At 37.1% G+C, this 22,892-nt stretch overlaps 1 protein-coding gene across 1 annotated transcript in view; it reads left to right on the forward strand.

The window, feature by feature from the left end:
* FOXP2 (forkhead box P2) overlaps positions 1 to 22,892 on the forward strand; it is a 413,000-nt gene that overhangs the window by 102,268 nt on the left and 287,840 nt on the right. Inside the window, exon 3 of the mRNA XM_048301832.1 lies at positions 22,441 to 22,524. The gene's annotated coding sequence lies outside the window, so the exon portion shown is untranslated. The remainder of the gene's footprint in view (positions 1 to 22,440; positions 22,525 to 22,892) is intronic.

The following is a 22,892-nucleotide window of genomic DNA, read 5'->3' on the forward strand; positions in this document are numbered from 1 at the left end:
CAGAGTGATTGGAAGCGATTAATGTGTTGGAGAAAGCAGACATTTATGAAGAGCTGTGCAAAGCTGTAAATATTTTGTTTTGTTCTTTACCAGGTATTATTTGAAAAGCTGACATGTGTGTGTTTTAACTTTTTTGGTTAGTTCAGTGGTGCGCCAAGTCTTGATTCATTGAGCCAACTTTGTCTTGTTGCAGGTATGTAAAGATTAAGACTGGAGATTTAACCCAAAATTTTACAGGAGGCATTTTCAGTCAGATACTGCTTTAAGCTAAGCTGACGAAGCATTACTGCTTACCCAAACACATTTTGTTTTGTACCAGATAGGAGTTTTGTAATGCAAATGAAAAACACATTCTAACTGGTTTGATGCTAAATACTAGAACATCTGTTTAATTAGCTGAGTTATCAGATGTGTGTGGAAGAGCTGTATTTTTAATATTTCTGCTTTTATGGGGGCGTTTGACAGGGAGGTCATATACTAATGGAGATGCTGGAATATTGCAACAGTGTTTCAATGCAGGACTACTAAATAAAAATCAGCACTCAGACTAGGAAGCAGGGTGTTTGTGACCGCTGGGCATACTGTACAGAAGCTTATGCAGTGTAAATTGTAATTTTTCGTCCTTTCTTCTGCCCTGCCTTTGCTGCTTGTTGGAAAGTCTTCTAAAAGTGGCATTGATAGAGTCTTCACTAAAATGAAATTCGCTGTGCTTTACCATGTGATGTTCTGAGGTGCACCTATGAGCAGCATTACTGATGATGTGTTGTGATGGCCTAGCAGAGAATAAAACAGAAGTTCATACTATCAGAGATAATAAGCAGATGGTTTTCTGTGCTGGAAGCAGTAAACACATTGCTTGTTATGTTAAGATCATTTTCTGTGTTTTTTTTTTTTTTAATAAAGATGCCGCAGGACAGAAACGGAAAGATCAAAAGTCTCATATTAGCAGAGATGTGAAGGAAGTATTTTATTGCCTTCACAACTTTTTAAAAGAAAACACAACTTCAGTAGTTTTCATTACCAAGTGTCTATTTACAAGGAAGAATAGTGTATTTCATAGCCTTATTCTGGATGTCTACACCAGCAGTCTGGTATACTTAAAATCTGTTAATAGTCCCTGGAGAGAGATGAGATCCTTCAGCAAGCACTTCAGACAGCTGTAGGGTTCTGTGGAAAGTCTCTTCAATCTCTATAGAAACATCTTTTTTTTCCCTTCTCTGACTGTTTAGAGGCTTCTGTTGCTTAATGTCATTTTGAGATATAAAGTGGTCTGAAATGGTTCTAGATATGTTTCAGGGGCCTGAAGATGAGAGTGACAGATTCAACACAAGATTCCTAGTGCCGCTTCTAGTCAGATATCATTTTAAACTGGACTGATGATCCTAGTTGTACTAGTTTGAAAACAAACCAGTGGGAGGCACCAAGTCAGAATAACAATTTAATGGAAATTAAAGAAAAGGAAAAAAAAAAAAGTAAAAGAAAACACTGTCAAACTGACAGAGTCAAGGTACAACCTGACACCCTGTTAGGCAGGGTGGTGGTAGCAGTCTGGTAGAATGGTGGCTGCAGTCCTCTGAAGCGGTGATCCTGTAGTAAAAGAGTCTGCTCTTCCTCAGAAAGTCCAATGGTGGCTGTGTAGCTCCTGTCCTCTGGAAATCCAGTGGAAAGGGTTGACTCTGGTGTTCAGAGTCCCAGATTATATCCACGATGGGATGCTTGGTTCCTCCCTCTGGGTGGAGCATCTCACAATGGGGTAATGAGTCATGAGGCCAAGTGTTGATTAGGCTTATTAACAGAAGATAGTCCGGAGGGAGTTATCTCTGAGTCAGGCGGCAGGACAATGATGGGCCATTAACAGCAAGATAGTCTGGGGGGAGGAGGCAAGGAAACACTGCCCCACCTGGTTTCAACAGCTGATGGGGATGGTAATAGAATACACTGCAACCAAGGACACTAGTTCATGCTGATCAATATTCATGAATATACGTGGACCTTTGAATATCTTGAAAAGATTTGGAAACAGCTTTAGTATTGTGATTTCAGCATTATTTTAGCTATGCTGGGACTATTACTTGAGAATGACCACTTGGCATTTTTTTTGTGAACTTGGCCAACAAAATGTTTGTTTTATTTACAATTTTGAGGCAGTAATTTTCCACAAAATTTATAGAAATTCTCACTGGCTGTACTTGGAAAACAGCAGGAAACAATGTGTAGAAATAAATCTCTGTCCCTCATGCCCCAGGACATAGAGACCTTATTGTAGTATTTTTATCAGGTACTGAGTCTTACTTAAATACAAGTTTTTCAGAAGTGTCAACCTATAATTTCTATTTAAATTTTGTATTGATTCCAAAAGAAGATAGCACATATGTCCATAAATATTATTCTGAGTGTTATCTTGGCAGTGTTGAACAGTGAGACTAATTGTTACTGGAAAAAGAGGCTCTCTGTACTAAGAGCCTAAACAATTTTATACTTTTCAGTGGCAGGTTAGCCTTTTTTTTCCCATCATAATTAATGTTCTTAGTGTGTAAATGGACACCAAATCTAATAACCTGCTGAGACTGAACCCCTTGTGTCTTATGTATTGTGTCTTATGTATTTGATAGTACTTGTGCTGCTTGTTACATTTACAAAGAACCGAAGCAAGTATGATTTGAATAGCACAGGCAAGTAATGGTGTGATTCTGGCAGCTGACTTTTCAGTGTAATTTAGATAAGTTTTGAATTGTTATCAAAATTTTGACATACTGATAAATACCGTTGGTGTTTATGAACTGTGGATATATAATTATGGTAAATGGAAGACTTTAGTTCAGCTATCTTTATTGAAATACGTAAAACATTAAATATCATAAAGTGAACACCAGAATTCTTAAAAAAAGCTTTAAAATTATATCAGATTTTTTTTTATTAATTTCATGTCAATAAAGGATCTTGGTCTAAGGTCCAGCATAATTCTCTGAGCAGAAATGCTTTCCAAGCCATGGTACCATCAACTGCCTTGCTTCCAACACCTTTTTGTATTTTTTTCTTCACTACAGTGCTCCAATATGGTTTATTGCCCTTTACCTAACTGCTCTCTATATTGTGCAGACTGTATCTCAGTATTTATACAATTTCCCTTCTATTTTCATATCCTGCATGCTCATACTATACAATAAGGAGATAATTGAACTCATTTTGCACCACGTTTTATGTGCAGCTTTTTCTAAATGCTTTGTGTGCCTCTTCTGTTGAGATAAGTCTCAATTTTCTTCCTCCCTAATGACTACATTGAGGATTTGCTAAGAGTGCAGTGACAATGCACGTGAAAGAGCTCTCAGTATCTGACTGATGACACTTCAGCAGCTAATTGCTCATATAATTTTACTTCATGAAATGGTTCACACACCTGTTTTGCTTAGTACGTAACTTTGGAAATCTACATGGTGAGTGAAGCCTTGCCAAAATGTATGAGATATATTCCAAACCCCACAAACGTAATTGGAATTTATAAGAATCTGCTCTGAATTATTCCTTTTCCTCCCACTGAAAACTCTACCACTAGTAGATATTACTGACAGAATGTGTTTGTGAAATTTCTTAAGTTTTTACATTATTTTGTTTCATTTGTCATTCTGGAAGGTAGTTTTGGCTTTCACTGAAAATGACAGACAAAATTGCTTTCTAAAAAAATCACCTGATTATTGTGAAATCCTGCAGAATTAAGAAATATGTTGAGTTCAGTTTTTGAAAGGAACCTAAGAGCCACTGTGGTGAGTTACTTCATGAGAGAAGAAATGAAAGGACAAGGCAAAAAAATAGTCACTCTAATGACTTACCCAGCCTGTGTAGAGTGATAGTCCCGGAAATAAAACATATCACAAAAAAAAGGGAACCTTAAAGCTGGTGTAATTACAGTTGCTGCTTGAAGCTGTAGTGATTTGGAAAACCTGAGTTTTGATGCCTGTACTAATGATGCATCAAAATGCCTAAACAAACATTGCATGAAACATACAGTGAAACAAAATGGTTTTTGGGCAAAGCAACTCTAAAGAGTCTACCAATTTCTGTATCAATGTATCATGTAACCTCCAGAAATTCATCTATCTCCTCCCTGAATGTTCTATTAATTCCTTCCATGTCAGTACTCTCCTTCCTCCACCACAGTAGCTTGCAGATTTTGAAGTTTCTGATTTTGCTCCCTAGGTACAGGCAGAACAGTAGGTGCCTGTAAGAGATGATGTGGACAGATAGAGACAGTGTTAATGGTAGTAACTTGAAACCTGCAATTCTTTCCAAACCATTGCAAATTTGAAGTCTTTCAAAAATTGAAAGGGGTTTGTTCTGGCACAGAAACTGTGAAGGATGAAAACTAAAGTTTAGGAAGTGTCCAGCCTGTATGCTTTTCAGTAGTGCCATTTTGAGTGCCAAGTTCTTAAATTCTCCTGTTGCCAGTTGAAGAGGCTGTTTTGTAATGAACTGAAGGAGATGTATTCATATTACTGTATTTATTGAAGCTTGAATGAGACTTAGACTGTAGCAGAGTTTTAACTGAGCTAAAGTAGATGAGATACTCTCCTCCCCTGTCACTTCCCTTCTTCCTCCCTTAGCTTTCTCCCCCCTGCTCCTTCCTTCCCTCTCTTTTTTTTGGCAGCATAGAAAGACCTTATTGGGGTAAGAATATCAGAAGTCCTTTTGGCATTTCTAGATAGCCTAATCTAATAGATTTTTTTGCAATGTCCCAAGAAAAGTTACTGAATACCATCAAGTTCTTGAGTATCTCAGTACTCTCTATAGTGGAATACAAAGGCTGCTGTCTTGCCAGTGAATACACTACAAGAATTAATGGGTCTTTTCCTTGCTTATGTGGTGCAATTGTATTTCCTGCTAGGAAAATAGGTAATGCTTTCCTTGTCGTGCAATATTTTCTTTAAGAGAAACATGACTAAATGTAGCATTTTTTTTCACAGACGTAATTCCTTATTTTGTGTTGCCATCTTCATTGAGGACTCAGAATAAATAAGAGTTTCAGTAGGTCTAGTAAAACATGCAATATAATTTAATAATGCATATTTTCCCTTTTCAGTGCGGAATGGAGCACAATAATGACAAATAAAGGCTCTTTGGATATGAAACTTGTTATGAAGCAATGTTGTATTATTTGTCCTCATTCTAATTGTATTACATTATCTGTCCTTTCTGTATGAATGCTAATATTCAGAATAAATTTGTGTGATTTTGTGTATTGGCCTCAGAACTTAGGATGGAATGGTTCTCTTGAGCCATTAAGGTCAATTTTTTACTACCACAGTTGTAATGTCATATTTTTCTTTGCAATTCCTTTTAAAAAATTATTTAAAATCATAAATGGATTTAATTGGCCTACTTTTATTGCCAGAAGTTCTGTGGCACTTTGCATGAACCTGTACATGCATGAAGAAGTACATCCTGAACCTTGACACTGATTTCTCTAAAATCAAGAACAGTCATAATTGGAAGTACATTGTAATTTTTAGATTTATAAATGTTACTTTTCTTCAAAGTATGTTGAATTGTATACTAGATTCCTTTCAAATATGGATTTGGGAAATACTGGTGCGATTGCCAGTTTTTCATATGAGGGCATTGGTTTTCCAGTAGGTTGTCCTCATACGTCCATATGAGGCAGACATATTTTTTGTGCATATGGCTTAGTGTTACTCCTTAATGTCTTTGAGATTGTATGGGTAAAACTAAGAAGGATTTATGCAACAGTTATGTTCAGCTTAGTCCGATCATATTAAAAGTATGCCTGCTTTTTGAGAAGTCTCATTTTTATAGAGTTAAAACTGAATATAACGCTACTTTTTAAATGTTCTTACTGATCCCATTATTCTTTCTGTGCGTTTTACAAATAGGATGTGATGTTTTGAGTATGCTTCAGGCTTCAGTAGTTTGTATAATGTTCTATTTTCTGCAGCAAAAGCATGTCAAGGTGATCTCTGTGGGTGGTTAATATTTTCTGGAGTTTATGCTTCAGCCATGAAAATATGCAAAACTGAAGAGCTTGGTGGTATGTCATATATTCAGGTATTTTTTATATATATATATATATATATATATATATATATATATATATATATATATATATTTCAATTTTATCATCTTTAAAAATAACAGAAAAAACCCACAAGTGTAGTAGCAAATACTGTTTGTTCATGGATGAATGCAGCATTTGTCACTCCTGACTTGTGTTTGTGGTAATGCTGGTGAGCAGTTCTTGCAATAGCTTAAATTGTAGTTATGTGACAGTGTAGGGTAAATGTGTTGTGTAAATGGAATATTTTAAAACATAATGTTCGAAGTCATAGGAAATCATAGAATATGAGGGAAAATGTAAAAATTACAGAATGTTTGCATTTTAGCAGAAATACTCTTCATTTGTTTGACAAGCTTTAGTTGTTCTTTCTGTATTTTCAAATGTAAATACTTTTAAAAACAATTATAGAAAGCAACAGTAACAACTCTATAAAAGAAATGCATAAATATTGTAACAGTATTTCAATAGGGAAGGATTATTATAAGTCTGATTGTTAAAGAACTGAAACAGGCAGAAGTTGAATGTAAGTACTGCTCACTATGCTTTTAGTACTGTTACTATTACTACTGTTACAAGAAAAATTAGAGGGGGAAATGTCATATATATCTATATAAATAAAATGCATTTATGCATTTATGCATTTATGCATTTATAAAATGATTTATTAAAAAGGGATATTGAAAAAGCTACTGAGGATTTCAATTAAATTAATACATTCTTTTGTTTCAAGACTAAAGCAAATGTGTAAGGAAATTAACTCTTACTAAGAAATAATGATGTGCATTCTGATTGCTGGCTGATAACATATTTTATCATTGCTTCTGTCATTCTTCTGGTTTTGTTTCCTTTAGCCTCTGTCTCTGGGAAATTGTGTTTCTGCTGTTTGTATAGCATATAGGATAAGTGGGTCTTTAGTTTTAAATGGGAACTCTCTCAGATATGCCTTACTGAGGTTATCTTCTCTGATACAATGTAATGATCCAAAATGTATCTGCAGCACAAATCTTTTCATATTTCTCTTGCCATTCCTGGCAGTTTGAATTACCTCATTAAAAGGCTTCAAAAAACACACTTGGAGTACCTCCAAACTCAGGGTCTTGGTTGCTGATGAGAAATTTGTTCTTTTGGAGCTTGGGCAATGTAGAGAATCTGTGATTCACTTTAGTGCACACCTTAGGGTATCGTAAGGAATACCATACTGATCTTCTCCAGCAAGAAGCAAAGCAAAGCAAGATCTTTACCTTGCCAAAAGTTAATTGGGCTTTAAAATAGCTGCAAATACATCAAAACCAGAGACTATATCTATGTTCAGCTTTCTGGTGCTTATCTCTTGGAATGTGGCTTTTTTAAGGACTCAGTTCTCAGAACCAGAAAGAGGAAGATGAGGACTACATCCAGTGTGTTACTAGTGTTTTTTTTGGGAGGGATCATTCTCTGCACAACCCTTTGACTTCTCAAGGCCCCGGGACAACTACATCTTGTATCTTAAAAGAGGTTTATATTCATTGTTTTCTCATTCTTTCTTTATACCTTAGGTAGAATGGGAAATTTGCTGTAATCCTACCTACCCAGCAGTTCTAGTGACGCAGCTCTAGGAAGAGATGGGTAACGTGCTTCTAGTCTTGTGTTGCTAATCCCATAATGATAATAGTCCTGGTTCCTTACACATATTTACCTTTCTTAGAATCATAGCTGTTTCTGCTACTCTTTGGTCTGCAGTGGGGAAAAGTTGTCATAATAACATAGTGAATGCTACAGGAGTCCACAAAACAAATATCCTTGTGTAAAATGGCAAAAGATGTTGGTGTTACAGAAAACGTTGCAGTCAGGCTGTGTTCTTGAGGTGAGGCCGGGTGATCTGTGACTGATGGGAGGCAGGAGCCATTTGGCTCACCATGTTTCAAATGGTTAGTTGATTTTTCTCATCTCTGTAACTGAAGTTTATAAATGTTTTTAAAAAAAGAAGCAAAGTTCTGCTTTCATTAGAAATTTGATCATACCATCACATTTGACTTATTTCGTGCATCTGGAATTGCATCTGGAAGATAGGAGATACCTATTACTGACAGGAGCCCCATCCTGCCCTCTCTGACAGTGGTGAATCTCTACTGCTCCCCCAGTCCCATCTACATCTCCTGGAGGCAAAGGTTTCACTGAAGACTTATCCTGAGTTCCTGTTTATGGTTATGCACTGCCCAGAAGGCACTTGTAGATTTACTGTAGAATACTCTGGTGGAAAACATGTATTCAGAAATTCTAATAGTACTAAGTTAGTTGCTTCTCATTGTGTTATGGCAACTGTATTATTTCTTTTAACTTAAATTGGTTTGTTACATCATCTCCATATATCTTTCAGTTGCCTCTTGTTCAGAGAGACTACACATGGTTCCAGAATACATCTGATGATGATGGTTATTTCAATGAACAGCAAAATATTTCTGTCATGAAGAGCATGATGGCAGCTGCTGATTTTTGTCAGTATATTATTTGATTGCTCTTCTAATTGCAGAGTTGTAATGGCAGTTAGAAATGGAAAAATGTTATGAATCATAACAGCAAAACTTATCTCAGAAATTCCTGTGTGCAAATATTTCTGACTTGTGTCAGGGTTTGTAAAACTCGGGTGCATAAACAATTTGTGTGCATAAACATACTTTAGAATTCAATAAGTGATAAATGCTGAAATTACTAATGTGTAAGTGGCAATGAGTAGTCCATCAGATGTATTTGCCATCCAAGGTTTTTATGTTATTTGCAGCTGGTGGGTATTTCCATTCTATCTAAGCAGTGATGATAAAGTAGGGCAGAGAAATATGAAAACAGTAGAAAATATATATTCCACTTGGATTAAATTTTTTTAAGGAAAGGTATTAAAAAAATCATTTATACCTGACATCTCTGTAAATTTTGGAATTGATTACTTAGCTGTTAAATGAAACAGCAGTACTGTATTTTCACCAAAATTAGTCAAGCAGTTCAAGTCATCTGTTGCTTTGTTATTTTCTTCACATATAACATAGAGGTGTAGAACACTAAACATAAACTTGTGTTGGAATTAACACTTAATACCAACCAAAATCCCTCAATTTTACATTTCGGTGATTGAAAGAGAAGAAGTACAATTACCCATTGGAATTTGGTCAGTTTATTGACTTCAGCAATGAAAGAGATTAAAAATATCTTGCAAATATATATATATGTTTCACTGTGTGTCCGTGAACTCTGTTTCAATACCTGTCTGGCTCATGAAAAAGTAAAGTTGGAATTAGCAGAGGAATTCGAGTGTTTGCTTTGCAATCAGTATTAATTAGCATTAGCATGTATTTTGCATTAATTTGTTGGGCTAAAATTTTAATAAATCATATGGAGAGTTTGGCAGCAGGAAAGTGGTTTATAAATTCATGCTAAAAGTAAGGTGGATGAGATGCAAAAAGAGCAAGGGTAAGTATGGAATTCTTTGGCTAAACATTAGAAGAGCTTCCAAATGTAAGAATTTACTTGAACAGATTTACATGTTGCTGTAATTGCCCACTACTGAAGCCTTGCAAAAATAATGTAAATCTGCCAGAAGTAGCCCAGTAGCTTTATACTTGACAGGGTGGGCTTGATTATGTGTCCTGCAAATCTGAGATAACCTGAGAGGTCATCTGTCAGATATGACACAGGACACCTGCACCCTTCTGAAGTGACAGCTGTAGGGCAGATAGGATTACCTTGGACACTCTGTGAGCAACTCAGTAGAGCCTGACATGTCTGAGGAGTTACCAAGAGGAAAGATATTTTTTATTCTTTGCAATGTAATAAATTATTCTGTTTTTATTGGGTTTATTGAATCTATAGAAAGACTCCTACAAAGTACTTTGAATAAATGAGGGGCCAGATATTGTTTGTTTGTCTCAGGCAAAGAGTTTTATTAAAACCAGTAGAGTCAAGAGAACGCTGAGTCAGAGAAGATGAAAGGATCCCAGTTTTATATCTATTTCTCCTCATAACATATCTACCGGAAAGTGTGGGGACAAGGTGGAGTCATAGATATGACAGCATTGCATGAATTCCATCTGTGGAATCCATAAATAAAGGAATTTCAAAAGTGTTCAGTTCTGGTTTTAAATCTGTTCTGCTAAAATCAGTGGGAATTTTGCTGTTGAATTGTAGCCTAGTTACATCAATCCTGATCTACCCTGGAAATTTTTTTTCATGTAGTCACATTTATGAAAGGACCTCTTACGGTATAGTGTTTAATGGTAACATCACATGAAATTAAATTTATTTTTTGTATTTCACTGAAAAGTTTCAATTGCTTTAAATCAAGGACAGTTTAAATTTCCCACAGGCAATACACAACACAAGGCCTCTCTGAGACTGCTGGCAGGCAGTTTTCAAAAGGGTCCTTTTTGTGTTACAGTTCAGGGCAGCAAGATCATTTTTAAATAAATGCTTCTTGACATCAGTAATGCATGACTTTAATCTCTTTTACTTTACCTTTGACACCAACATATTGGTGCTTGTTTTCACACACATTTTTGCAATTCCACTGTTTATTCTTTCATTTTTCCCATTAATTTTTTTTGTCTTTTTCTCCTTCATCTGTCTTTCGTTAGTTTTTCCTCTCTTCTGCTTTCACTACTCAACTCTTCAGCTGCTTGTGTTTATCCTGTTAATCTATGCACAAGACTCAGGAAAAGGGGCAGGTGGAAAAGCTACTGCTGAGTAACATCTGAAGTGCATCTGCTGTGGTGTGACAGATCATCTAAGGCCATTAAATATGAGCTTACTTGATCTTTTTCATTTACTGGAATTATACCTTTTTCCTTGTGCTTACATGGTCATATGTGCACCTGGAGCTATCCCAATGTAGTTAAAATTTAGAACCCACAACACAACACCCAGAAGTGACATGCTTGTCTGCCAGTTCTCTTACTTGTTCTTTTCTTCTTTTCCCCTTCCACCATCACTTATCCTGGCTTCCACAGCTTGCTCTTATTGTCCTCTTGCTTTTGGCACTTGACTTCTGTTTTCCTTTCAGTTTGAACAGACACATTTCTTTCATTAAATTTGCTTGTGAAACAAGAAAATTATGTTTCTTTTACTAAAAAGGTTTATTGCTTGTATCAGTTTCTGTTTGTTGCAATGGGATCAAGGTAAATTATGCGTAACATAGTCTTTTTTGGAGAAAAGTTTCAGTGATTGTGACAATATTTGTGTTCCTTACAGAAGCAAGCTGTGAGCATGTAATTTCTGACCTGTTTGAGTTAGAAGTTTTAAAAATTTTTTTCTTGGGATGCTGTTATGTATATTGCAGTGATGTGGGAAAGACTTCTGAAGAAGTTATATTGTGGTCCATAGATATCTCAGTAGAAAATTTTACATTAAATTGCTGCTTTTTTAATTTCACAGCTTTAGAGCTATCAGTTTCCGGAATATGTGCAGTTTTTACAGTGTTATAGTACATGAACATCCTTCAAAGTATTTGCAAAATGTCCAGTGCTGTGATTCTCTGGCGTCAGTAGGAGAGTTAGGGGCTGGCTATGGCCAGCTGCTTGGTTGCTTCCCTCCGCAACAGGGCAGGAGGGAGAAAATAGTATGCCAGAAAGTTCACGGGTTATGATTAAGACACGGGAGATTGCTTACCAGTTACTGTTACAGGCAAAACAGGTCTGACCTGGGAAAAATGGATCCAATTTATTTCCAATTAAAATACATTTGGGTAGTGAGAAATAATGAAAGCATTGCTTTCTTCAAGCAGCACCAGCTCACCTTCTTGTTCACTGACCTTCATGGGTGTTCTGAAGCTGTTTCTCACACTTTGCCCCCACCAATCCTTCTCTGCCTGTGTGGTGGTTTTGCCCTTTCCTAAACCTCTTCCATGTGAGGCACCACCCTGCAGTGGGTGGCTTGGAGTGGCTGGAAGCAGCCATGTCTCTGACAGAAATTTCCACAGGGTACTATGAAGTCAATTGTCATAAATTAAAGTTTGTTGGCTCTGCATCAGCCAAAGCAATTGACATTCCTGGCAAAAGTAATCACATGGTACCTTTTTGAAGTAAAAGTTCTTATTTGCCAGGATTCTCTTACCCTATGCATTTCAATCATTCTTCTTTAAAAGAAAATACATGTTAATATTTTGGAAAGCAAAGCTACATAGTTTAGCTTATCATTATTTTACTGTATTTATTTGATATTGAGTTTATATGCCTGAAGGTTTTTCTAAGAGGGTCATTTTATTCATGTAAAATTGATGGGTTGAAGAAAGTCACAAGATAAGCATAAAAATAGAAAATGTCCAAGAAAATTTACTGCTTTTAAAATATAAAAGCTATCTACATTCCCATTATGTTTTGATTTGTATGTGTCAGATAAATGTTTTATGTTTTATGAGCAACACGTGCATCACACCATGCAGGAGGTTGTTACGAGAATCTTCTCATTTATTATGAAAGTTAATGCAGAATTGAAACTAGTACAAATGCCTAAATTAACCTGAACCCTTAATTTGTTAGAAAACTGGTGGTTTTTTTCAATCTGTTAAAGAGGTTAAACTCATTCATAGACACTGCATAGAATTTTAGAATGGTTTGGGTAAGAAAGGACCTTGAAGATCCTCTAGTTCCAACCCCCCTGCCGTGGGCAGGGACACCTTTCACTAGACCAAGTTGCTTAAAGTACCATCAAACCTGGCTTTGAATATTTCCAGGGACAGGGCATCCACAAGTCTCTGGGCAACCTGATTCAGTGTCTCGCCCCTCTTGCAGTAAAGAATTTATTCTTTCTAAGTAACGTAAATCTGCCTTCTTTCAGTTTAAAGCCATTGCCTCTTGACCTATCACTACATGCCCTTGTAAAAAGTCCCTCTCCAGCTTTGCTTCTTTATGAACAAACACACTTTATTATCTTAGGAAAATGAAAGATTTGATCCCTCTCTCTTTGGCTTTTACTATTTTGTTTAAATCACTAGAGTAAGATGATTTGCTGCTTTAACAGTATTGTCCAAAAGGTAATTCAAAATAATTCTTGAAGATACTACCTTTGTATATACTGTGGGATCACCTACAGAATCCTACTGAGTGTGAAGAGTTGTATTGAAGTTCTGCAGGTATGTGAGGCAGTTTCCAAAAGTTGCAGGCAACATTTGGGTCCTGCATACATTTTATTTTCAAAAACTGAATTCAGATTTCATAGAATCATAGAATGATACAGTTGGAAGAGATCTTTAAGATTGTCCAGTGCAACCGTCCATCCAGCACTACCACTGTAACCCCTAAACCACTAAACCACGTCACCCAGCACCAGACCGCGATGTCTTTCCATGTGTGATGAGTTAGGCACCTCCCTTGGGACACTTACTCCAATGCCTGACCACTCTAACAGCTACCTGAAAGGAGGTTGTGGCCAGGTGGGGGTTGGTCTCTTTTCCCAGGGAACCAGCGACAGGACAAGAGGAAATTTCCTCAGGATTCACCAGGGGAATGTCAGGTTGGACGTCAGGAAGAATTTCTTCATGGAAAGGATGTCCAAGATTTGGAATGAGCTGTCTAGGGAAGTGATGGAGTCACCATCCCTGAGGTGTTCAGGAAATGACTGGACATGGCACTTAGTGCTGTGGTTTAGTTGGCATGGTAGTGTTTGGACAAAAGTTGGACTTGGAGATCTTTTCTAACCTTAATAATGATTCTATGGTATCCTTCTAGGAAATACTGCAAACTGTCATTTATTCTTCTTCCTAATATCCTCTCTTTTAAATTTTTAGCAGTGAAAAGACCTCCTTTTTTTTATTTTTTTCTCCCATGCAGTTTAGTTTCTTTTAGAGACTTCGGGTAAGAGAGCTTATAAAGTGATTTTTGGAAATACATGACTTACAAGTGGATCTCATTTGTCCATTTTCTCACTGACTTCTCAAAATAACTGAGATCGTCCAAGGCATGTCCTTTTTCATACTGGAATGTTGACTCCTTCCCAACATGTTGTTTATATTGACGTGCACATAAACTCTATTGTAGCCTGTAGGAAATTGCCTAGTGTGAACACCATGTGTGCTGATCTGCAGCGTTCTGGACCTTCTCTAGATTTTTTAGGATTGATTTAATATTTGCCACCTTCCTTTGATTTAAGGACAATTTGAAGCAGGCAAATTTTTCTATTTTAAGTTCAGCTGTTTCGTACTCAAGTTCCTTTAGAGTTGTTGATGGGATATACTCCAATGTAATAATCTGTTAGAGCTCAGTTTGTCTTTTTGTTCTCATGTTCTCTAATGGCACTTCAGTTTAAGACAGATCCTCTCACGTATCTCTCTGAGGAGGATGTCTGGCCTAGTAACTTCTCCAGTCATCTCCGGTGTGGATGAAACCCCAGCTTTTTAGTGGCCCTTGCTTTCTGCCAGCCTCAGCAGAAGCCCCTAGGTGGCTGTCTGTGGGAGGCTCTTCACTAAGCTTGACTCTGACCTCAGCCTTGGCCTGTCCCCACTGAGGTGCCTGGTGTGCTGTGGGCCAGGGCTGCCCCCAGCTTCCCCTTGGACTGCCATTCTCCGTACCCAAGGGCAGCCAGGTCCTGCTCTGCCCATGGACAGCCCCCACAACTTCTGGCCTCCAGCCCATAGGGAGCTGCTGGTCCCTGCAGCCCTCTGACCCTGGACTGTGTTTTATGTTTAAGCCTCCCAAAGATTACAATCCTTTCTGTTTTCCTCACTTGGACGCAACTTGTAGCTTTTACAAGGATGCCATTTTCTTTCTAGTAGCCTCCTTCATCCCATTTGTTCACGATAGCTCCCTTCCCTGGATTTTCTCAGTCTTTTTTGATGGGTTGTATGCATTTCTTCTGAGCTTGCAAAAGGTGTCTTTAATCAGTCTCTGTGCCACCTGTAAAAATGTGACTTTTGTAGCTGATTCTTTTTACTTCCTTGTAACAAGCTTACTCATTTTTATTCAGTGACCCTCTTTGAAATGGTGGTAGAGTTTTTTTGGCTTTTGTTGCCCCTTCAAGGGCATAGATTCCAATCTACATCAAAGCAGTTATTGACTGTGGCTAGAAATTTACTTTGAGTCATACCCTGATATGGCCTGTGCTTGTACAAGACAGGCAGAAATTTCCAGCAGCCCTAATATTTATCTGCCATACTTACAGGGACATTTTTCAGTGTTATGAAAGGTGCTCTGTTTCTTAGGTGTCTTTAGGTATTGGTCCAGAGCATGGGTCATATTTATATCCTATGTCTTTCTTGATGTCATCTACCTTGGCCATTGCTGAAAGGGAGTCTCTGGGTTGTTTAACATGATGGAATGCTAACTGCCAGATGGATCTGTGTCTTGGGGTGGCTTTATGATGTGTATCCCCTATTGCTGCTCTATGCCCAGAAATTAACTTTGTGCCTTTCTGTGCCTTTAAACTGAGCCTGAGAGGGGGGAGAGGAAAAAATCAAGCGAACTTTTCAAAGCAGTTGTTCAAGGACACAGGTACACAGTCCTCTGCTTCTGCAGCAGCAAGAGTGGAGGAAGCACCCTTCATGCTTTTCAGCCAGCTTTCGGCTCCTTTTCTCCGGAGGGAGGCGGAGAGTTGAACTTGTCTTCCTTGGACTTCGTTTTTTTCCCTTCTTCTCTGGACTGTTTCAACATCAGAGCACATCAGGAGAATTTTCCACCGAGGCTCTGGAGGTGGGCCCATGACCCAACTCTGAGGAGGAGGTGAGAGACCACACCTACCAAAGGGCTCTGAAATCTTCCCAGGTTTCTCTCCACAGCGACAGGTTTTATTATTCAGCATTATTATCCTTTTCCTGTGTGTTTGTTAAATAAATAGTTTTTATCTCTTTCACTTTCCTCCAAGGAAAATTTCTTTTTTTTGCTGAACCTGGTGGGGAGGGGTGGTTGTGGCCTGCCTTCTATCAGAGGATATTTTTCCTCCAGGTTTGTCCAAACTGGCACAAACTCATAACCAAGAGGAGTCATTCTCTAATGAGTGGAAAAAAAAAAAAGGAATCCTTGAGCTTGCCCAGTAATCTGAAGTGGTCCATATCAAAATACAGCATAGCTGAAGATGTGCTGTGCCTGTAAGGAGGACTGGCCTATGTGTAAGAATTTTCCCTCCTCAGACCGATGTAGCTCTGAATAAGAAATCAAGAAGCAGAGGATGGGCAAGTGTGATCAGCATCCTCTAGAGAGACCTATTACTCCGGTCACCAGGCAGGGTCCTTGAGAAGAAATCAAGGATACAGTTCTGTTCTAATTCTGTTCTTGTTTGCTAAAGACACAATTAAATCATGTCAAATTTTGGGTTTAGGATAGGGACCTCTGCAAGGATCCAGTCATCTTATGGACATTTAGTTTGTGGCAATTATCTGTAGCTAACTGTGGTGGTCATATCAGTATTGAACCAACCTCCTAAGCAATGTGAGCAGTTCTTGGGGTGCCCAAACTGACAATGTGTTAGGGCTATGGAAGCCCCAAGGAAGATCTGTGCTGATGGGGGAGTTACCTGCTGTTCACCCGAAGTAGAAAACACATACTTTGAGATGCTGCCAACAGTCAGATAATGGAGATGACAGCAATTGGTGGGACAACTTCCTGTCTTTATTTTTATGGTGGAATTTTTGGCAGGAGATTGAGCCTGCCCAGGTAGATTATCTTGGAACCTCTTTTTGTTTGCTTGTTTTGTGGTTTTGGTTTTTTTTTTTTTTTTATCTTAATTTTTTTTTCACAATTAGCTTGAGTTACTTATAACTTTTTTTGTCTGTTTTCTTTTGGTCTTTAGGAGCTTGAGGAGTCTGTGTTAGGTTTTCTGTTCTGCATTGTTTGTAGGTGTGGACTTCACGCTGTTTGGTGTTCCTTTTTCTCCCTGAAAATTGTGTGACTCTTTAATTTTCTATGTTTTGTTGTTGGTTTTAGTGAGTTTTCAATATATTTATTTAGATGAGATTCTTGTGGGTGGGAAAGAAACAGGAGGAGCTAGAGTTCCGCATGCAGATCCAGAATGGTGATATCACTGGATTAAACTGCCAAGTGGCAGAACAACTACAAAGTTGAGGTTTAGTGATGGATGGCTCAACAAAAGCTCAGGCAGAAAAGGAGTAGGAGGGTTGCCCTTTTTGTGAAGGAGCAGTTGGAATGGATGGGACTCTTATGTGTGAAGGTTTTGATTCAATATAAAGGAAAAGATTTTCAGTAGAAGGATAATTATGGAACAGAAACGGTTGCCTAGAGAAACCGGGAACTGGAGTCACCTTTTTTGAAAGTTTTGGAGGTGCATCTGTCTAATGTACTAAGTGACCCAGTCTAAATTCAGGTGCTTTATGCAGTTGCTACTCATCAGCCACTCTGTGAGTGGGAGAGTCTGTGATATGGTGCAGCATAGCAGAAGGGTCAGGTGCATTTTGACTTCATGTGTCGTTACTAGGTTATAAATCTATACATACATCTCCTTACAGGAACAAACTAGATATGTGAGACAACTCAGGGGGATCACCATATACGTGCACTTATGAAATACTACCTTTTAAAGCTGTTCTACATTCTCATCTGATAGTATTTCTGAATTCCTTCTAATCACATCAGAGGAGAAAAAGGGAGAAACACATAGTAATTCTGGAAGGAATTCACAAGACTGCAGTGCCATTTTATTAGTGGTATTGTAGAACAAACTGTTTAAGAATAGTTAATTGCTTTCATCGTTGTTTATATTCTTGTTCCCCAATTAGTGTAGACTATTGCAGTTTATTATAATAAGAAAATTCAACAAGTGGAAAGAGGTTTTTCTCTGAGTTGTCTTCCAATAAATTATGTTTTCAGAAGAAAGACAGACATGCCTGAGGATAAAGTAAGGTATGGTATCTGTGCACATTGGATAAAGTGTTCAGAAATCTCTATAAATATGATATTGGTATCGTGCATACTTATAAGATTAGTGTCAGCACAGGTTATCTATCATGTAGGGGCAAGTCAAGCAAGTTAGACCTGCCTCGGGGATGGTTTAGTCTGTATATCCAACTATTCAGACAATGTTGCTGTGGAGATTTTGGAAGAAAAGACTGAGGGATGATTTTTCCATCACTCCAGGCTTCCCATTCATTGGTACTGTCTCCATTTTCTCCAGAGTGCTTTGCTAAGTACAGGTAATCAGTGTCCTATTAGTCTTCAGGACAAGTAAGACCTAAGTGGAACAGCATCCCCCCCAGCCCCTCTTCCCCAAGAGGAATTATATGTAACCTGTGCATCAGTTACACAGTGGATGGGACATACTGGAAGTAGATGATGCATTTAGTCCATATGGACATTTTTTCTGTCACTGGGCAATTTCCAAGGTGTTTAATATTAAATTTTTAATGATTTTTTGTAAATTTTATTATTATCCTTCACTTACTTCTTTACACAGTTACATGTTTTCTGGATTAATGGAGTATGGGTGTTTTTCACAGTAAATTCCATGGTGTAAAACTTCAAGAATAATTTTTGTGGTGTAGAATATTATGTGAACCTTTATAAGTACATAGCATTGAAAAATTTGGAAACTATGTAGTTGGGGAAGCTTGACAGCTCAAGAATCATTCAGGAATTCATTATTTTCTCTGTGCCACATGAAAAAAATACATGCTTCTCCTACTGCCACAGAACTTCTGTTGGGAACCACTGATAATGTAATCCAGCCTTCATTTGTCTAAGTACCAATGTGAAATAGTATGTAAAAATTAGCTGAGAGATCACAGTAGTATGAAGGTCTTTTCATTGTATCATTTAACTTTGGACTGATTATAAACGTAACTTCTAATTCATTTTGTATGTTCTTGTTAATTATAATGGCATTCAGTAGTGCTCATCTGGTTATGAACTTCTGAGTATCTTTCTATCACAGAAATGTGAATTACTGGAATCAGGAAGAAAAGGGGTGTTTCTTTACTATTTGCAGTTCTGCAATTTATATAATATTCTTTAAAAATCTTTTTTTTCTACTGTGAGTTACTGTATTGAAGTAGTTAAAATATATTTTAAAATACATAGTCTGACTATTTAATAGATTTACACTTTTTTTTCATACTTTTACAAGATATCGATTGTATGTAAGTGATGTATTTTCAAATAAAATTCAGGACATCCCATTGACATAGTGCAATTTAAGGCTTGCTCAGAAGTCCTGTTATGAATTAAGAGTTTTGTTTTTAATTGTGTGAGTCCTATATGATAAAAAGGTGGAAGCTACAGATACCAGTGAATGCTTATGTCTTTAAAATACTAGTCAGTCTCTCTAGCAAGTAATTTTTGCTTTAGTGAAACCAGTGGTGTCTTCGGCTCAATCTGTCTGACTCAAAACAAGCGTACCTAATAATAACTTATATAGATGGCCCTCAACCAGGTTCTAAAATCTTCTTGAATGCTTTGATGAGTGGTGCTTCATTAGAATATTTTATACAAATACCCATTTCAAGCTCTAATGCAGTTTGAACCATTTTTACTATAGAAGAAATCTGAACAAGCATGTCTTACCTGAAATAGTGACACATCATGGCAACTTGATCTATCAAATACTAGAACTGCTTAAGCGCTGTGGTGCACTTTGGTGGGGTTATTTACATTTTAAAAAATACCAAAGGCCACCAATAAGGCAGGATAATGAATAAGAGCATGTAGTCTCAAATCAAAATGTTGTCTTAGAGGCAGTGTGCAAACATCTAACAGGTAAACTTATCCTAATGATTTGTGATCTAAATGTGGAATAAGCTAAGAGGTGATTGTGGCAAGTAAATGAATGAGTTAAAGAAGTAGTTTGCAGTGTATGGACATTGTATTTTTTAAGTCAAGTTTCTAAGGAAGGTCTTCATCCAGGAATGAATTTGACTTTCATTTTGAATTAAATATTCTAGGGGTTTTTGACACAATTATGACAATTAACATTCTGTCAGGATGCTTTTAAAGTTTTGGTAAACAAGGTCTGTAAATTTGTAAATTTTTAAGGTTCAGATAGGATTGTTAGATATAGAAGAATGGGAAATACATCTCTTTAAGCACTGTCAGTAGGGCATAGGTAAACAATTAAAGATCTAGCTGCTAAGGCCCAAGGGATGGAATCTGCTAGCTCAGGTGGAGAGACGGTAGAGAAATGTTGGTCTTAAACTGGAATAACTGAAATGACTCAGATCCAGGTTTTAGGATGCTAACAAAAATCAAAACAAATCAATGTTTATAACAGAAGTAATACCATTCTTTAAGAGTCAGCTGCCTTCATCAGGTAAACCACACTGAAATGTAGCATAAATGAAACATAGGTCAATAGATAAGTTTCTAAAAATGAAAATTTGTACCGTTAAGAAGAGAATTGATAGATTAAGACCTGCTGTTTGCCTGTGACATATCTGTCACACCTACTTTGTGCCATCCTCACCACTTTAAATATTTCTTACTGTTTTCTGAAAAAGTATAGGAATCCAGAAATAGACCAAAGATAAAATTATAATCATCGAGATTAATGGTTGTTTTCATATTAAGACTAATTACCAAAAAATGTTAAAATGGACAATTTCATCTAAAAAGGCTATATCTCAACAAAATGGGTCATGTTTTGATATAAGATTTCATATATAATAACTGTGATTGTCTTGGCTTTACGAGGTGAAGCAAGATGTGATGTTTAATATAATCCAACCTAAGAAAACTGATGACTTGAAAGTATTTTGGTGTAATGGATTATAGGAAAAAAGAAATACAGAATATTCACGTTTGAGGCTTACATATTATCTGTCAACAAAATCTAGTGTTGAAGAAATAACTTTAATGTGTATTTCTGTCTAGAATTTAGGTGCACAGGAAACTTCAAAGACTTAGAGGCATAGCTATTTAGAGGCAAAACTGCAACCTTTTAATGGGAAATAGGACAGTGAGATGCTATTCACTCGGTTGGACATTTACATTGTGGATCCAGGGTGACCACATGACCATCAAGCAAAGTTTCATTGACACATATTTTACTTTCCAACAACTTTTAAGAATTGACACCCACCTTCACCTCCTCATATTTGCCTTAGGATCCTTACCTGTTTTTAACATTTTCTTACCTTTTTTTGCTTTGTATTAAGCTCATAAGATATCCTTCTCATTTCCCAGTGCTGTCCTACTGTGCAGGGGTTTCATGTAGTGTTTATTCCTTCAGCCTGTCATTCTTTGCTCTCCCTTCTTCACTTGCACTACTACAGAAGCTGCCAGGTAGCTTTCAGTTTTCTAGGAACTTCGACCTTCCCAGCAGGTTTTGTTACACTCTACAAACAAAGGAACAAGTTAGAACTGCAGCTCTTTTAAATGTCCAAACATCTTGTAACAAAGTGTGTATTAATAATGCCAGTTGGAACACAGATTTTTTTTCTTAAACTGTGGGAAAGCAGTCTTTTCTTTATAAAATTCTACATTCATTTTACTCTTCAGCCTGCTTCTGTCTGACCTTGTCAGCAAGAGAGAATTGCCAAGAGGCACCATTGAGAGGCTGGTAGGACCTACTTCAGAGGTAGCAGAGTTTCAGGCATTAAGTCTGTGTCTATATTAGTAAATTAAACAATGCCTGGGAATATTTCCAGGTCTCTGACACAGTTAAAGTCTTTAAAAACCAACATTATTCCAGAAAATTCCCAGACATTTATTTGACCACCTCCATTTAGACAATTTTTATGCAGCCCCTCTGTTTCAGAGCATATGTGACTATGCCAGCATAGATGTAGGATTATCTCTGCCAATTGATTTCAGAAAAGAGAAATGTGCTCAGACATAGATGTAATCTAAATATTCTATGGACCTGCGTGTTCTTTATTTCTTCTGTCTTGTCCAGCCTTCTCTCTTCATTGCAGTCTTCCAGTCTCAGCTTCAGTGCTGCTTTTTTTTTCTTTTTGCTTGTCCTTTTGTCCTTCCTAACATACATATAGATTTAAATTTTATTGGCATGCTGTCTCCCAGCTTCTGTTCCTTCCTTCAGATGACCCTGTGAACTTACTGGTAGTGATATTGTGTGCAGTTCTCTGTATGGAACAAACTACTTCAGGGAAGCCTTCCTTTTGTTTGCCCTTGGGTAGTATAATAATAAAAATAGAATAAAAATATAAGACTAGAATTTGAGTGATGCCATAGCTGTCACTCTACTGCAAGGAAGAAACTTAGGTGAACAATTATATTTCTTTGTGGACTACATTTAAGCTTACTACTTGTTAAGAGAATCTTTTAACTTGCTATGTCTTTCAACCAGCTTTATGTCAAAATCAAAAAATTTAAAATTACAGCTCCTTTTCTTTCAGATTACTTGTGAATCAGCATATGCACATCTGGAACAAATTAGAGGGAGTGATAAGGCCAGATTCTGCGTTGGTTTTTTTTAAATGATGTCTAAATAGCTGTAAACATTTCTCTCTGTTTTGTCAGGATGGTGGTACTAGAATTGATTTTGGACATCACTTCAGTTCAAGGTTGAAGTTAAAAGGTCTTTTTGAGGCTTCGAAGAAGCAGGTGAGTACAGGTCAAGCATCACAAATCTAAGAGTATTTTTTTTGCAACTTTCTTTTTTTCTGGAATTGCTGTTCCTTCTTACCAATGCAAGTTCAAATAGCTGGTCTCTGCTTTCCCCAATTCACTGGGATGTATGACTGCTTGTGTTATGACTAGATAGCAGAGAATATCTGATTCATTTAGGGTTTCCCTACATGCTTTTTCAGCTTCTGCCTTGAAAATAAGTGAAACCATGGTTCTCTCACCAAGGTCTCTTGAACTGTGGAGTTAACTTACACCGTACAGTTCCATTACATCATCTATATTAGGAGTATGATAATTAAGCTAATTTTTTTTGAAAAAATTTTTAGACTATTTCTTGTAAAAAG

Source organism: Corvus hawaiiensis, chromosome 4 (genome assembly GCF_020740725.1).
Source record: "Corvus hawaiiensis isolate bCorHaw1 chromosome 4, bCorHaw1.pri.cur, whole genome shotgun sequence".
In the NCBI taxonomy this organism is placed as follows: Eukaryota; Metazoa; Chordata; class Aves; order Passeriformes; family Corvidae; genus Corvus; species Corvus hawaiiensis.